The sequence below is a fragment of the Pseudorasbora parva genome, chromosome 8 (genome assembly GCF_024679245.1).
Source record: "Pseudorasbora parva isolate DD20220531a chromosome 8, ASM2467924v1, whole genome shotgun sequence".
Classification (NCBI taxonomy): domain Eukaryota; kingdom Metazoa; phylum Chordata; class Actinopteri; order Cypriniformes; family Gobionidae; genus Pseudorasbora; species Pseudorasbora parva.
Window position 1 is genome coordinate 6734271 of NC_090179.1, and position 17406 is coordinate 6751676.

The 17406-nt window shown below is 43.4% G+C and overlaps 1 protein-coding gene across 1 annotated transcript in view; it reads right to left on the reverse strand.

Annotated features, from left to right (window-relative positions):
• porb (P450 (cytochrome) oxidoreductase b) overlaps positions 1-6010 on the reverse strand; it is a 96538-nt gene extending 90528 nt beyond the window's left edge. Inside the window, exon 1 of the mRNA XM_067450009.1 lies at positions 5890-6010. The gene's annotated coding sequence lies outside the window, so the exon portion shown is untranslated. The remainder of the gene's footprint in view (positions 1-5889) is intronic.
• Between the last annotated feature and the right edge of the window lie 11396 nt (positions 6011-17406).

A 17406-nucleotide genomic window follows, 5' to 3' on the forward strand; every position in this document is an offset into this window, starting at 1 on the left:
TTTAACTTGCGGATTCATCTTAATTGTTTAGCGATCGCAGAGTAAAAGACCGTTTCATGCCGATATTGCTTTTTAAGTAATTTTGTTCCTTTAAACTCAATGCCGAGTTTTAGTGAATCTACACACAGCAGTCGTTCACGTGAAGGCATAATCAGTCAACAATGGCTAGCGGAGGCGCAGAAGAACTTGAAAAGCCTCCCGCATCATTCACATCGCATGTATGAGAGCATTTTGGCTTCCCCGTGAAATATAATGATGACGGAAGGAGGGCGGTGGACAACTGTAACAGTAGGTAACGTTACTGTGGCAGCATGAGAGAGCCGTATGATAGTGGCATTACATCGAGCATGGCTATCTGAAGCGACACCTGCTGATGCCCGTTTGCGGTGCGTCTTTTTTCCGTACCCATGTTATCAGATTACAGTTTTCACACTGCAGTGTCGGTCCGACAGTGCGAAGTGCGGCGATCGTTTCTGCAGCGAGTCTATTTTGCTGTGCTGAACGCGCTGAATTAAAGGGACAGTGCGCTGTCTGCATTAAAACTAACATGTATTGATGCGAAACTCTAGTAATTGCGTATAATGTAAAGTGTACTCTGTGAAATAAGTGAAATAATGGAGAGCATTCCTTTCTTGGAGGTGGAAAAACAAAGTTCTTTATGACCTGCAGGATTCATTTTAAAAAGTTTTTTTTTTTTAATGAATGAAAAAAACGAGTTGGCTGTGTTTGTCTATTGTAAGTTGTTAAAGGGGGGGTGAAACACTCAGTTTCAGTCAATCTCATGTCAATCTTGAGTACCTATAGAGTAGTATTGCATCCTTCATATCTCCGAAAAGTCTTTAGTTTTATCATATTTATAAAAGAAATATGGGCTGTACCGAGTCTTTCCGGAAAAAAACGAGCGCCTGGAGGCGTATCGTGTGGGTGGAGCTAAAGAATGACGAATGCGCAAAGCGGTGACGTCCTCAAGCGTGGAGAAACCCATGCTATCGATCTCAGCTAATAGATATATGATCCAGAATCAGATCCGGAGGCTGAAATAAATTGAACAGGAGAAACGGCAACATCAGGACGTCCGTCTCTGTGGTATGTACTGTATTTAGGGGCCTTTGTGTGCAGTTTATGAGGACATGATTCGGTTTATGGACTATTGTATGTGTCTAGACCTTAGAGTTAGCAAGCAAAACGGTTTTGCACGTCAGAGTCAGAATAGTGTAACGTTATACAGAGAACAGCAATGGAGTAACCGTTAGCGCATTTGAATGACGAAGCACGCGATCGTATCGTTTACTGATGTTTACTCACCGGCTGCTTCCAAAGCAGGACCGCTCTGTCAAAAACACACTTCTTTGGTATGATTTGGTGAAGTCCTGACAGCAGTGAACGGTGGAGATCCACTTTTGCGATGCGACTGAAGCGATGCCTTGAAGCTTCCCGTCATTTCTGCGTTCAAATCGGTTCAAATGCAGCGCTGCCTTCCCAGAATGCTGTGCTGAAGCGTTGAAGTCGCTCGACGTCACCCATAGGAATAAAGTGGAGCGCGGCGCGACATAAGTGTTCACGGACGACTGGATCTGCACCTGAGAGACTGTTTACAGCGTGCATTTTCTCTCTCGCTCTAGTCACGCGCGCGCGCACCCTACCGGGAGAAGAGCCCGTACGGCCCATACAAGGACCTTCCGCTCTATTAACGTCAAGCCGACCCATACTCGAAAAAAACTCGCCGAAACTTGTGAGAAACCGGAAGGAGTATTTTTGACACAGAAATACTCCATCAAACGTCCAACATTAGTTTTTGAAACTTTGTCTATGTTTAGGATGGGAATCCAAGTCTTTAAAGGTGTAAAAAGCTCAGTATGCATGAAACAGCATTTCACCCCCCCTTTAAATGTTTATTTTAACAGTCTATACTATGCTATATAAATATAAAGTAATGAATTGATTGAATGTAGTGTTTAAACATTAGCTATAAAAGTGCATAGGCCTACAAAGAGAATTGCAATGATGACAAGCCATACCAACTTTTGGATTTTAAATAACAATAATGAATAATGATTGTGTGTTAAACAGGCGTGAGCGGTCTTCTCTCTCCCCCGAGAATTTTGACATCCTAATCTTTTTTTCTTTTTTTTCATTTATGCTCAGGCCCATTTTCACATCACAGGTTATTTTTCACATGTTACACTTTAAAGGGGGGGTGAAACACTCAGTTTCAGTCAGTGTCATGTCAATCTTGAGTACCTATAGAGTAGCATTGCATCCTGCATATCTCCGAAAAGTTTTTTTTTTTAAATAATTATATAAGAAAGATGCGCTGTTCCGAGTCTTTCCGAAAAAAGCCGAGCGGGTGGGGGCGTGTCGTGTGAGCGGAGCTAAATAATGACGTGTGCAGCAGCGTGCTGTGTGTTGAGTCGAGCGTCATCCCTAACAGCGGGAAAAAAACTTTATTCAAAATAAAAATATGGCTTTTAATCAGATACAGCCATACATCTATGATCCGGAATCAGACCCAGAGGCTGCAGTTGAACAGGAGCAGCAGCAAAAACGACTAGAGCAGGACGTCTGTATGTGGTACAAGTTATACACTAACTATATAATATGCTTAGCGGCTTGTGTTATTTACATATTTATACTTGAATTATATCGTCGTATTTTTGTCTTTGAAGGTGTACATGTGGGAAGTGCAGTTGTGCACGTGTGTTTGTGTGTTTACGCGTGGTTTGTGTAGACAGTAAGCGGACTAAAAGCAGTCTCACTCACCCTTCTAACGTTGGGACTGCTCCATCCTTCAGCATTAGGCGATTGGGAAAAGCCGGCGTCGAGCTGGGCCTTGTTTATGAAACAGTCGGCACCGAAATGCAGCGAACAGATATAAACATTCGCGCAACTCAGTTGCTGATCCGGAAAAGCAAATTACATCCACTGTTGCCTTAACGCGGGGTTTTTGGCGAATCTGTGCAGGACTGTCTTGGTCTGGCAACCAAAAACCCACTTTTTTGGTGACATTGTTATGTGCTATGTGTAATTGTCACCTGTCCAGCATCCTACAAGCCAGCGCTTTGATGGGCGTAGGCTGTTGCTTTCGCTCTCTCTCTCTCTCTCTCTCCCTCTCTCTCTCCCTCTCTCTCTCTCACGCGCTTCCGGTAGAATTGTCCGTAAGGCCCATACAAGGAAATTCCGCCCCCATTAACGTCAAAGGGGACGCATGATCTCAAAAAACTTGCCGAAACTTATGACTAACCGGAAGTAGTATTTTTGACAAAGAAATACTCCCATCAAACGTCCACCTTAACTTTTGAAACTTTGTCTATGTTTAGTATGGGATTCCAAGTCTTTAACAGTGTAAAAAGATCAGTATGCATGAAACAGCATTTCACCCCCCCTTTAACAAATGAGTAAAATGTGATTTATTCAGCTGGTTATTTATTTATATTTGTTAAAACCATAACCATGTAGGTTATGCTAACACCAAAAAATGTCATACAATAAATGGAAAGCAAATAAAAATAGTCTTCTCCCCCATTTTTCTGATCCGATCCGTGACTCGTGATCAGTGATCCGAACCGTGAGTTTTGTGATCCGTTACACCACTAGAAATGAGAGAGTGAGAGGGAGATTTAAAGGAGGATTTTTCAGGCGCGACTTTTTACTGCCCCGAGTCGAAGTACTCTCAAATGTGCTATTCTGCCATACATTATAGTTTTCCTTTTGAACTGCCACGAGCCACAGGGTTTAATATGGATTCGTATGTCTATGTGTTTTTTCCTCTTATAAGCCCTATTCGGACTGGAATAGTTTAACATGGGGAGATGGGGGTAAAGTAAATATTACCAGAGGTTCTCTGTGATTTTAGTCCCGTCCGGATGTGCCATCTCGGTAATCATTACGGACAATGTCAGTAAAGATTACCGAGACTTTTACCTTCTGTGAAAAGGTACGGAAAAATGACCTTGGGTAATACTGATCGCATTTGAATAAACCCGCTGTAAAAATGTATGGTAAAATTCTGTCATTTCCTGTTTAAAAAGTCCTTTAAAAAAAGCGTGATTTGCGAGCATGGAAGAAGCATTCAGTTGCGTTGTAGGTGGAGGGACAACTCTGAGGCAAACGTCCAGTATTTTCCGCATATCATTTAAAGCAAAAAGAAGATCAAAAGCACTTATTAGAGGCACAACACTTATTTTAGCTCTAGGAAAGTGTCTATTACCAACACAATCCAATCAGAATAGTTAGACTGGACCTTACTGTTAAATATATGAGTTCAGACTGGCGCTCATGTTGTGTGTTTGCTCACATGATAACAGCAACGCCATACACACATGACAACAAGGAGGATACTGTGGTGTGTAAAGCGAGTTACTCCTCCCACTTCTGCTAGCTTTACTGAGATGTCTTATCCCGTGCAAATTGGCCATTATATTACAGATGTCCTGAGGAAAAATTACTTTACCCCCCTCTCCCTTATGTTAAACTAATCCCGTCCCAATAGAGCTATATTAATAAACCCCATTGACATGCATTACTCGAGCAACGGTTGAGTTAAAAATCTTCATTTGCGTTCCACTGAAGAAACAATCACACCGACATCTAGGATGCCCTTGGGGTCAGCAGATAAACATCACATTTTCATTTTTGGGTAAAACTATCCCTTTAAATCTTCTTGGCCAATCATCGTGGGTTAACAGTCCTGCCACGGCCCACAGCGCTTAGGTCAGTTGTTTCCAAGCTAAGGTTGATAGTTTAGCAATAATGTATTGAAAATTAAAAGGAAGGGGAAGAGGATGACAGAGTCTATAGAGCAGTTGTTGGTCTAAATAAATAGTTGTATTCTGTACGTTTGACTCGTATATGATAATTTCTTTCCAAATACAATATTTTTGAGCTTATGGTATGATACTTGGACATTTCCAATCTGGCAACACTGACCGTACACATGGCTGAAAACGCTAACTGTCTTACAGATTTTAAAACTACAAATTGAGGTGCTCTTTTGAGGAAAAGTAAACACAGCGATATTAATAATAAAGCAGGAGATCGTGACTTAACCAATTAATTCATAATTCATGCTCTGATCATGAAAAAAAATAAAAGAGACAGAGAGAGAGAACAGTCCTTTTGACAAATCTGTCAAACCACGTGTTGGAAAAATCAGCTTGGTCAGCATCAGGAACATGATGAACATGGACCAGCTGAATTTCACAGTCGACAAGCTTTCATGCAACCAAACAACTAATAGGCTAGTGATAGAAATTAATGGAGTCAACATGCAAATTATCTCTATAAGAAAATAAGGAAAATAAAGTGCACTACAACAGACATTTTTGTGCTTATATTTTGGACACATAAGTATTGTATTTAAGTAAATTCATAGTATTTTTAATGAAATGGCAAGTTAATTCATGAACTATGTGAAATTGCACTAAATATATACATTTCTTTTCTTTTTAAAACAAGTTAACTTTATGCATCATCAACATAATGTGAATCCTTGAGGAGAAGTTACTAGTACTGCTAACTTACTTCCTACTTTTAACATTGTAGAAATCTACTTCTTAAATCTACTAAACCAGACAAGAGTGTTTTATTTATTTAAACGTAAATGAGCATATTCTAAAATGTTAAGTACACATGTGAAATCTAAACTGTAGGACAAACTCTGAATCGATGTGTAGTGTGAGTATTTTTGATTGTTTACATGTGTTTGTGTAAAATAGAAGAACAACAAACTAAACCAAAGACACAATACTAACCCACTGCACCGCTTCAGCGGCATCTAAGTGCATCGATTATCATTGTCCCTTATCATCCAATCGATTTAAGTTGCCTTCTACATTGAGAGCAACTTTAAGAGATAGTTTTAAGACGAGTAAGTTTGAGAAAAGTTCTTACCTGCTCTCTTTAGCTCTGACAAGAGATTCACGCGATGCGGAAACCTGATGTCACTCCTCCGTCATTCACGCTCGACTAGTCCATTCCGCGGAGGGGGAGACCATACATATTTGTAACTGTGTTTCTTTTTCGTGGGTAAATACAGTCATATTTTTAGCTTTAGTGATTATTTGTGGTATTTTCAACCATTAACTAGTGTGTCCTCATCTCACGTTGTGGTAGAATAATGCAGTGTACGTTTTACTTCCATTATATCCACCTGGTGAGATACAGTGGACGCTTCTAAAAGATGTTTTGTAATGGTGCACATGCAACGTGAAATAATCAATTTCAAAGTGCATCGGGTTAAGGGTGATGGTTATGCAATCATAGATAGTACAACACGTCTTCTCGTCCCTGAATCGACAGTAATCCGTCCTCCGTCAGGAGGTTACAAAAATATAACGACGTGAAACAAAAAGTTGTCCATGTTTTCCTATTAATAGGCTTACCTGGATTTCATGAATTGTTTCGTCATGAAATTATAAAAAAATATTTTGTTGAATTTCAAAATTAAAATCTGTAATGGACTTAAGTAGTCTACATGCCCAGCTGTGTTTCAAAAAAGACAACTTTTAATGTAAATTATTCACGTTATATCGATAAATCGATCACTTTATATGAGGAACAGATTTAACCCTTTCAAGAATGCATTATTGAATCACAAAGTAATATATCTTTTTATATTTGCTTTTACTTTTAAACAAGTGAAAAATCATGCCAATAATAATTTTTTCCCCCAATATATTTTATTTTGAGGGAGTATCATGCATCAACGGTATAAAAAGTGATTCAATAAAACTCATTGTTTGGTCTGGAAAAAACAACATACTTTTAAAACATTTAATAAGACCAAATAGTTTGAATACACATATGAACATTAAATAACAACAACAATAGAGAGGACATTTGAAAAACATCTGTCCACTGTAGTGGACGACATGCATGAAAGGGTTCATTATTATTAATAATAATATTATTATAATTCTGTTTATTATCTCCCTTAGGAGAAATGTGTCTTAGGCAATCAAGAGAGCAGGTCAAACACAACAATCCACTGTCCAATTACATTTCCTCCACAGGCAAAAAAAAAGTGCACACACATTGCACAACACTAATTGTACACGTTACCCATCAATTTACCCTCGCCCACACACAATTCATCACTTCTTGTTCAATAATTTAATTGATAATGAAATTTGAGAAAATCTGGTACCCATATCTTTTGACTGAGGGTCTGAAACTGGGCTATGATCACCCACAAGCCTCGGATCAGATCACTTCTTTATTTATTTTTTTACATTAAACATCAAGTTGTGTTGAGGCATTTATTCACATAAAAACACACAATCATAGGCTACATTCATAGAGCACAGCACATGAAAGCTTGTGCATTGTTAAAAACTATGTTGCACTCCTAGCTGGTCCTGCATGGTTCATAGTTGGCTGTACAGAGGACCTAGTCGACAAGCATCCTTTGCCGAGGATCTGTCCCGATAGCTTGTCTAATTGTTGTGGTCCTTGGGTCTACGCTGTAGTAATTTCTGGATTATTGTCCTTTATTTTACCATGGTAAAAACTTTCCAAAATTAAAAATGTATTTTTCAGAAGTGACCTGGCCAAGATAAGTAGCCACAGAAGTTGGCAAAACACCACAATAGCAATACACGTTAAAAAAAAAAACATTTGGAATTTGATTCTTCCTTTAACAGCTCACAGATCAAGGCTTTAAAAGTGCTCATTGACGCCAAAGTGTCATGAATCAGGCAGCAGATGCGGAGAAATAATGTCACTCAGGAAATCAGGCTAGAGAGTTCAATATATATATATTTTTAAAGTTCTCAAAGTGAAACTCAGAGCTACAGTTGTAGAGTAAAGTTCAAACTCAGGTCTCGGCTTGTAGACAGCACAACCGCAGTCAGCCCGGAGGTAACGAGGAAAGCGAGCGAGGGCTCTGTGTGACAGGGAAACTGTCAAATTGCCTGACTGCATTGTGCCATGTGTAAAGTTTGGTGGAGGGGGGATTATGGTGTGGGGTTGTTTTTCTGGGGTTGGCTTTTCCAGGTTGGGCTTGGCACTTTAGTTCCAGTGAAAGAACCAAATTAAGCTTCTTGGTATTAAGCATACCAATACATTTTGGACAATTTCATGCTCCCAATTTTGTGGGAACAGTCGGAGGACGGCCCCTTCCTGTTCCAACATGAAGCGCAAAAGCGTCAGTCCATAAAGACATGGATGAGTGAGTTTGGTGTGGAGGAACTTGACTGGCCTGCTCAGAGTCCTAACCTCAAGCCAACAGAACAGCAGACAAAGTGTCAGACATCTGATGTCCACTCAAAAACACTTGACAGGATGATTACAGTGATAATATACAGACAATCAGCCTTTCACCACGCCTGAAAATAAAGGATTCCATAGACTCGTGGCTGCTGCAGAACCGGGATATATAAGAGTGAAAACCCAGCATTCATTCACAGCAGGAAAGGTTAAAGTGCTGTTAAAGCCTGATAAAAACAGATTATAACTTGGCTTTTAGCACAGACATTTGGTCTGGGCAACTGAATCACTAATGAGTCAAACATGCCATTTCATTGATGATTAGACAAATCACGTACTTGGTGAGACATGCTTGAAGAAGGGGAACTTGCCAAAGATAGTGTGGTTCCTGTTCTCAGGGGCAGCAGTGCTAACTTTTGTAATGACATGAGCTGCAGTGCCCATACATTACAGCTTGTTGTCAATGACGGCCTTAACTCACAAAGAGCTGTTCAGAATATTCCATCAGTGCTGAGAAGCTGTGATATCCATTTGAACAATTAATTATAATCAAACAGCATCTAGCACTGGTCCAGCAGGAACTTGGCCTACCTGTACATAAAATCATTCAGGCTACCCACCCTGATGGAATTCCTCCTTGCTTATCCAGGGGATGGTCCCCTTCCTGTTCCAACATGTCTGTGCAACAATGCACAAAGCAAGGTTTCTTAAAGACATGGAGGAGTGAGTCTGGTGTGGAGGAACTTGACTGGCCTGCACAGAGGCCAAACTGAGCTATCGGGGGAGAAGAGCATTGGTGAGAGAGGTAAAGAAGAACCCAAAGATCACTGTGGCTGAGCTCCAGAGATGCAGTCGGGAGGTGGGAAAAAGTTGTAAAAAAGTCAACCATCACTGCAGCCCTCCACCAGTCGGGGCTTTATGGCAGAGTGGCCATAAAGTTGTTGCTTATGAGTTTGACTGAGAACACACGAAGAAGTGTGTTATTGACATTGAGAAAGAGAAAATAAAGATACGCATCAACAGTCCGCTCTCCCCCCTCCACCTCCTGGGCCAGGACTGCGCCCAGCCCCCTGTCCGACGCGTCAGTCTGCAACAAGAAAGGGAGAGAAAAGTCAGGGGAGTGTAAGAGCGGCCCGCCACATAGAGCAGCCTTTACTTGGGTAAAAGCCTGTTGACACGGCTCCGTCCACTGGACCGTATCTGGTAGCCCCTTTCTAGTAAGATCAGTCAAAGGGCTGGTGAGGTCCGAATAATTTGGTATAAACCGTCTATAATATCCCGCCAGCCCCAAGAACTGTCTTACCTCCTTTTTGGTCTTGGGCCTCGGACAGGTTGCAATTGCGGCAGTCTTATCAATTTGGGGACGCACCTGCCCATGACCCAAGTGGAAGCCCAGATACCTTACTTCCACCCGCCCAATCGCACACTTCTTCGGATTGGCCGTGAGCCCCGCTCTCCTCAGCGACCTCAGGACCGCCCTCACATGCTGCATATGCCGCTGCCAATCGTGACTATAAATCACTATGTCATCCAGGTACGCAGCAGCATATGCAGCATGGGGACGCAAAATCCTATCCATGAGTCGCTGGAAGGTTGCGGGCGCCCCGAACAAGCCGAAAGGAAGCGTGACAAATTGGTGTAATCCAAACGGCGTGGTGAAAGCTGTTTTTTCTTTGGACAATGGAGACAAGGGGATCTGCCAATAGCCCTTTGTTAAGTCCAGTGTCGAATAAAATCGAGCCGTACCTAACCGATCAAGCAACTCGTCAACCCGCGGCATTGGATACGCGTCGAACTTCGACACAGCGTTCACCTTGCGGTAGTCCACACAGAACCTGACCGAGCCGTCTGTTTTGGGGACCAAAACTATCGGGCTCGCCCAGTCACTGTTGGACTCCTCGATTACTCCCATGTCGAGCATTGCGCCTAATTCGTCCTGAACTACTTTTTTCTTGTGCTCAGGCAAGCGATACGGCCGGCTGCGAACTACCACGCCCGGCTCGGTCTCGATATGGTGCTGAATCAAGTCGGTACGTCCCGGTAGGGGCGAGAACACGTCCGCGAATTCCGCCTGCAATTTCGCTAAGTCAGCGAGTTGTAACGGTGAGAGGTGATCTCCCCCAGGGGCCAGCGCGACTGATTGTGCTTTAATGCTCGCCTCTGGCCCGAGATCATCCTCTCCCCCGATCACCGTTGCCAACAACACCGATTCCACCTCATTCCATTTTTTTAGCAGATTGAGGTGGTATATTTGACGTGCCCCGTTCCTATCGGATCGTATCACTTCATAATCGAGCTCTCCTATCTGCCGTGCGACCTCAAACGGCCCCTGCCACTTTGACATTAATTTTGAGCTCGACGTTGGGAGTAGAACGAGCACTTTCTCTCCCGGTGTGAATTTGCGTAGTTTAGTACCCCTGTTATATGACCGGCTCTGGCGGTCCTGGGCTTGCAACAAATTCTCCCTAGATAGCCGCCCCAATGTGTGGAGTTTTGTTCGCAAGTCCATGACGTACTGAACTTCGTTTTTGGCCAACGAAGGCCCCTCCTCCCAAGTTTCTCGTAGGACGTCCAGCACCCCCCGTGGCTGTCGACCGTAGAGAAGCTCGAAGGGGGAAAACCCCGTGGAGGCTTGCGGGACCTCGCGCACAGCAAATAAGAGGGGTTCTAACCACCGATCCCAATTTTTGGCGTCTTCCTGTACGAATTTACGGATCATGGATTTAAGAGTGCGATTAAACCGTTCGACCAAGCCGTCTGTTTGTGGGTGATAGACGCTGGTTCGAATGGATTTAATGCCCAATAATCCGTACAATTCGCTTAACGTGCGTGACATAAACGCCGTGCCTTGATCAGTGAGGATTTCTTTTGGAATCCCCACCCGGGAGATTAAACGAAACAGTGCGTCCGCAACACTCTTCGCCGAGATGTTGCGGAGAGCCACTGCTTCCGGATATCGTGTTGCGTAGTCCACGATAACTAGCGCAAAACGATGTCCGCGTGCGGATCGCTCTAATGGCCCGATGAGGTCCATCGCAATTCTCTCGAAGGGGACCTGCATTAATGGAAGGGGGCGCAATGGCGCTTTTGGGGCGGCCAGTGGGTTCACCAACTGACATTCAGGACAAGACGCGCACCACCTGCGCACATTGTCATGAATGCCTGGCCAAAAAAATCGGGTCATTAAACGATTCAGCGTGGCCGCCTGTCCCAGGTGGCCCGCCATCGGGTAAGAGTGAGCAGCCTGGAAAAGCATTTCCCGGCGGCTCTTTGGTACTAACAACTGGGTTGTATCTAGCTTTGTCTGAGTGTCTTGGGTCACTCGATACAACCGATCCTTAATTATGGCAAAATAAGGATACGTGACGGGCAATGCGGGTTGGAGGGACTGACCGTCGATAGTGCGGACCTGTTGGAAAGCATGTTTTAGAGTCTCATCTTGGGACTGCTCCAGAGGGAAGTCATCGCGGTCCGAGAGAATCAGTCTCTCAACCCCGCTCGGTTCCCCTGAAGCTGTTCCCAAGGGTCCCGTATCAGTCTCGCCAACCTGCACTCGCACCGCCCCGTTCCTAGCCTTGTTTCCCCAAGTGGCATCCGCGCATAACGACCCCAATAACGCCGAAAAGGCGGGCCAATTCGTCCCCAGAATTAGCGGATGCCGGAGGTGGGGACTAACCGCCACCTCCACATTATGCTTTTTCCCCCTAAACTGTATCGTGACTGGGACAACCGGATATTCCACCACATCCCCGTGCACACACCGCACCTTAACCATGCGGCTTGTATCCAATGCCCCAGGCTGCATCAGGCTTTGATGGATCGAGGTTTGGTTACATCCTGAATCCACCAAGGCCTGATATGTACCCCCCTTGATACTTACAGGAATTTGGTACTCTCCTGCTTGATCGGGGGTGGTCCGCTGGACGTCCGGGATCCGGATCATTGTCCCGATGTCCATCCTCGGACATCGGTCCACAAAATGATCCGGATCACCGCACTGCCAGCAGGCCAGCCCAGGCTTACCCGCCACCCCTGCGGCGGGGAGTGGGTTGGAGGATGAGCGCGGAAAGGGGGCGGAACCAGAGCCATTGTCACCACCAGCCCCCAGGGGCCCCGCCCCCCTGGGCGGGACCCGCGAACTCCCAGACGGTCCAAGGCCCATCCCACCCCGGCCTCTGGGGGGGACGTGAGGAGGGCCTGGAGGGCGGGACCTGGGGAGAGGGACAGGTCGAGAGAGAAAGAGAGAGGGGGGAGAGAGACGAGGGAGAAGTTAGTGGGGGTTCGCCGACCCCCGGGCACGCCACCAGGTGGTCCTCCGCCAGGTGGATGGCCGTCTCCAGCGACGTGGGCCGGTGGCACTGGACCCACTCGGCGGTCTTCCGGGGAAGCCGAGTGATGAACTGCTCCAGCACCACCAGATCGACAACATGGTCCACGTCGCTGCCGCCGGCCAGCAGCCATCTGCGGCACTCGTCCCGGAGCTGTTGGGCCAATGCGAAGGGTCGACCGGACTCACCCCACTCCAGGGAGCGGAAACGCTGGCGGTGTTGTTCTGGGGTCCGGCCGACCCGCTGAAGTATGGCCCGCTTCAGGTCGTCGTAGTCCAGGAGGTTCGCGACCGGTAGATGTTGCGCGGCCGCCTGGGCTTCGCCGGATAGAAGGGGGATGAGGCGCACCGGCCACTGTGCCCGGGGCCACCCGCAGGCCTCCGCGGCTTTTTGGAACAGATCCACGAAGGCCTCGGGGTCGTCTTCCGGCCCCATCTTCTGGAGGGGCACGTGCACCGGTGCGCTGGCCCGCCCAGCGGCCTCGGCGCGAACCTCCCGGTCCATCCAGCTCCGGAACCGCTCGCGGTCCTCTTGCTGGCCTTGGACGATGGCCTCGAAGCGGTGCTCCTGTTCGGTCCGAAGGTCCAGCAATGCCTTATGGTGTTCCTGGTGGAGGACCGCGAGGGAGTTGATGATCTCCGCAAATGGCGAGGCGGAGGGCGTTGTCATGGCGGCGGCTCTGTCCTGCTTCCTTCCCGGGTTTCGGCACCAGTGTAGCAAGTTCGATATAGTAAGGAAGGAAGAGGACACAGGGGTCGGCTGGACTGTTGATGCGTATCTTTATTTTCTCTTTCTCAATGTCAATAACACACTTCTTCGTGTGTTCTCAGTCAAACTCATAAGCAACAATAACTTCCGGTTCGCGGCACTTCCGGCTTCCGGGTAAACTCAGTCTCTGTGTTCTCGCACCAACAGTCCGACTCTCTCTCCCTGGTCTCCGGTTCCGCTGGTGTTTTATCCCGTCTCCGCGCTCATTACTGGAACAAGAGACAGGTGTTATTGATCTGCGTCCAACCCACTCACTTACCGCTCGTCCCGCGGCCCTCTCTCCCGCTGCAGACCTCGCTGAACCACGCCCCCCTTGCCACAGTAGCGTTTAAAATTGCTCTGTGCATAATGAGCTGGTGGGTTTATGGTGAGGTGTGTTACAGAACGGCCCTGCATCCCGATGTGCATCTATCATATATTTAGGATGAATAGTATGCACATGCGCATTGTGCAAGAAAGCCCCTACTATATTAGTCCAGGCAAAGTAACTCATTTTGGAGTTAACTCAATTTACTAATTGTAAAAGATTTTTTTTCAGCTTAGATCTTTTCTATGAGGTGTCCAGAACAACATACTGAAAGTCCTAAGAAATCCTAGTTGAGGAAATCTGTTCAATTCTCATCAATCCGAGATGTGTGCCAGTCAGGCCAGACAACAGTGGACCCCAATGGGGCTACCTTTTTTCCTTTATTCCTTTCAAAATGAAACTTTACACAATGAAAGTACACATGAAAAGTATTTTTTTTTTGTTTTACAAGTTTCTTTGAAAATGAATTTTACTATGCAAATGAGCTATACACTAATCGAATATGCCCAAAATACACCCAAATAGGCTTATTTTTTTCTTTAACTCCTACCACAACAAAACTTTACACAATGAAAGTCGACATGAAAAGTAAAACATTTTGTATTAGAAGTTTCTTTGAAAATTAATTTGAATATGCAAATGAGCAATATATATCGAGTATGCACAAAATACTCTCTAATGGGCTTATTTTTTCCTTTACTCCTATCACAATCAAACCTCACACAGTCAAAGTATACATGCATGAAAAGTAACATTTTTGTTTTCCAAGTTTCTTGGGAAAATCTATTTTAAATATGCAAATGAGCTCAACACTAGGCCTAATTGACTTATGGCCAAGAAGCCCTAAAGGTATAAGTAGAAAAAACAGGGCCCAAATATCTAACACATTCATGTCCATTTAGTAAGTTAACCTGTGCATAAACACGATACATTTGAAAAGCTTCTTGTCTTCTGGATTCTTAGATTTTTGTTGCTTGTGAAATTCACGAAGAATTGAGAGGGCTGTGTCTTGCAAAGTGACCACACTGATTTTCCAGGCCGGTCATTATTACACTATTATCTCCAAAGTGTTCCTTTATTTTAATTTCATCCACTTTGCAGAATATGGTTCACAACCTGTGTTTTACAAGTACTCTGTCATCTTTACCATAAGGTCTTGAATAGTAATTTGTTCATCATCGTATTCTTCTTAAAAGTTTGCCACTTTGAGGAATGCTGTTGTTCTCTCATAATCTTCAGGTCTTCCGACTTTGAATCTTTTGGGTTTGTTGCCAGTGTTCACAGAAAATTGACTTGGAATATTCTTCATATTTCGAAAATGAGTGTTGCATATCTTGTGGTACATTGCATCGGCTGCATGAAGGTCATGGACAGATGATATTCTCCCCAAAACTGTATCAGACCAATCATCGTTCCTTAAGTGGCAAACCTGGACAACCATTGGCTGGAAGTCTCCTATTCTTACTGGGTAGATATCAATTTTCTCTCTCTTCTTATTTTTCTTATCTATTTCAGTTGGTTGTCCACAGAACAAGCAATGCTCTTGAAAATTAAAGTTCTGTTCTGAGTGGAGATTGTTTGATTTGTGGTTGTTGCAAAGATGGTTTTACATTATCATGTACAATATTTTCTGCTTTACAATAGCTGCGGCAGCGGCTTCGACGTGTACTCGGTCTTCAGGAATTGTCACTCTTCCACGTTGAGCACTGGCACGGTTCACACTATTGCGGCCTTTTGCTCGTAGAACAACCGATGTGTTTTCATCACTGAATGGCTCATTACATATTTTACAATTCTCAATTTCCCCCTGAAAAAGGTATCAAAGTGTTGTCTAACAATGAAATTAGGCCCAATAGAATTTGAAGTCTGATGTGTGGCCTGCCTGGTCTGAAATACTTGCTAACTACAAAAAGAGAAGCAGTTTTGGTGTCTGGCAAAATTATTTTAAAGAGCTGGAATGCTTGGAAAGTGTGTCTATCTGGTTTTTCATCTCTTCTGTGTGAGAGTGAATCATTTAGTTGGTAAGAATGACTCCTGCCTGTGATCTCATAATTTTACCAACAATCCCAATCTTTTGTAAATCTACCAGCCCAAAATGTTATCTCACCACATTACTAATGACTAAAATGGCTTTTCTGACTTTTTCTGATGTTATCTGTGGGGGATTTTCGTTAGGTAAGGCTTGTTTGCAAATAAAAAAAATAATTTAGAAAGATGGAGGCAAGACTGGGCAATCAATTCCTAAGGTCAATTTAAGTCTTTTATGGCAAGTGACTTCAAATGTATCATGTTTATGCACAGGTTAACTTACTATATGGACATGAATGTGTTAGATATTTGGGCCCTGTTTTTTCTACTTGTACCTTTAGGGCTTCTTGGCCATAAGTCAATTAGGCATAGTGTTGAGCTCATTTGCATATTTAAAATAGATTTTCCCAAGAAACTTGGAAAACAAAAATGTTACTTTTCATGCATGTATACTTTGACTGTGTGAGGTTTGATTGTGATAGGAGTAAAGGAAAAAATAAGCCCTTTAGGGAGTATTTTGGGCATACTCGATATATATTGCTCATTTGCATATTCAAATTAATTTTCAAAGAAACTTCTAATACAAAATGTTTTACTTTTCATGTCGACTTTCATTGTGTAAAGTTTTGTTGTGGTAGGAGTAAAAGAAAAAAATAAGCCTATTTGGGTGTATTTTGGGCATATTCGATTAGTGTATAGCTCATTTGCATAGTAAAATTCATTTTCAAAGAAACTTGTAAAACAAAAAAAAAATACTTTTCATGTGTACTTTCATTGTGTAAAGTTTCATTTTGATAGGAGTAAAGGAATAAAGGTAGCCCCATTGGGGTCCACTGTTGTCTGGCCTTACTGGCACACATCTCGGATTGATGAGAATTGAACAGATTTCCTCAACTAGGATTTCTTAGGACTTTCAGTATGTTGTTCTGGACACCTCATAGAAAAGATCTAAGCTGAAAAAAATCTTTTACAATTAGTCTGTCGTAAAACGCTATTTTGCCTGGACTATATAGGCTATGTAATTTTACTATAGTTCATTCTTCATATGTAGCAACGGGCTGGCCCATATTTTGGTAGAATGGATGGTTAAGATCTAGAGCGCCCCCTGTAGTGAGTTTCTCTGGCACGCCACAGTTTTAGTCCAGAGCACATTCAGGGCTTGTCAGAGATATGTTTGGAGGTTTCATTAGGACAACAACTTCTCCTTGGTCTTTAAAAATGGCTGAATTATCAAATTTTGCACTCTTATGGAAAATGACACTATTGTGTAATTTTCATTTAAATCGGACTAATTTCAAATTGTTTGTCATAAATATCATGAAAATGTTATGGGCTTCTAATCAAAATGACTTTATGTTACAAAACAGGGCGTTGATTTCATACACTCAGAGAGCACAGAGAGCGGGGACTATTATCAGGTGCTGCAATATCAATATTCCTATAAAATCTTAGAAATTATTATGCAAATGTTGCAGATTATAATTATACAACCGTTATCACCATTAGCATACATGTTTCCTCAAAAGCACATTAATATGCTAAATAATTAATTGTATTGAATGGGACTACACATTAATGGCCATTTTACACTTTGCATGAAGTAAAAAGATATATCAGTTCATTCCGTTATATCTTTTATTACAAGTTGAGAATCATCTTTATACAAAGTTTGGTTAAAAATCCTGAAACCTATAACTGATTGAATGGGGAAATAAAATCCCATTGTTTTTGACTATCATTGTGTTATATGAACTGATTTTACGGTAGGCT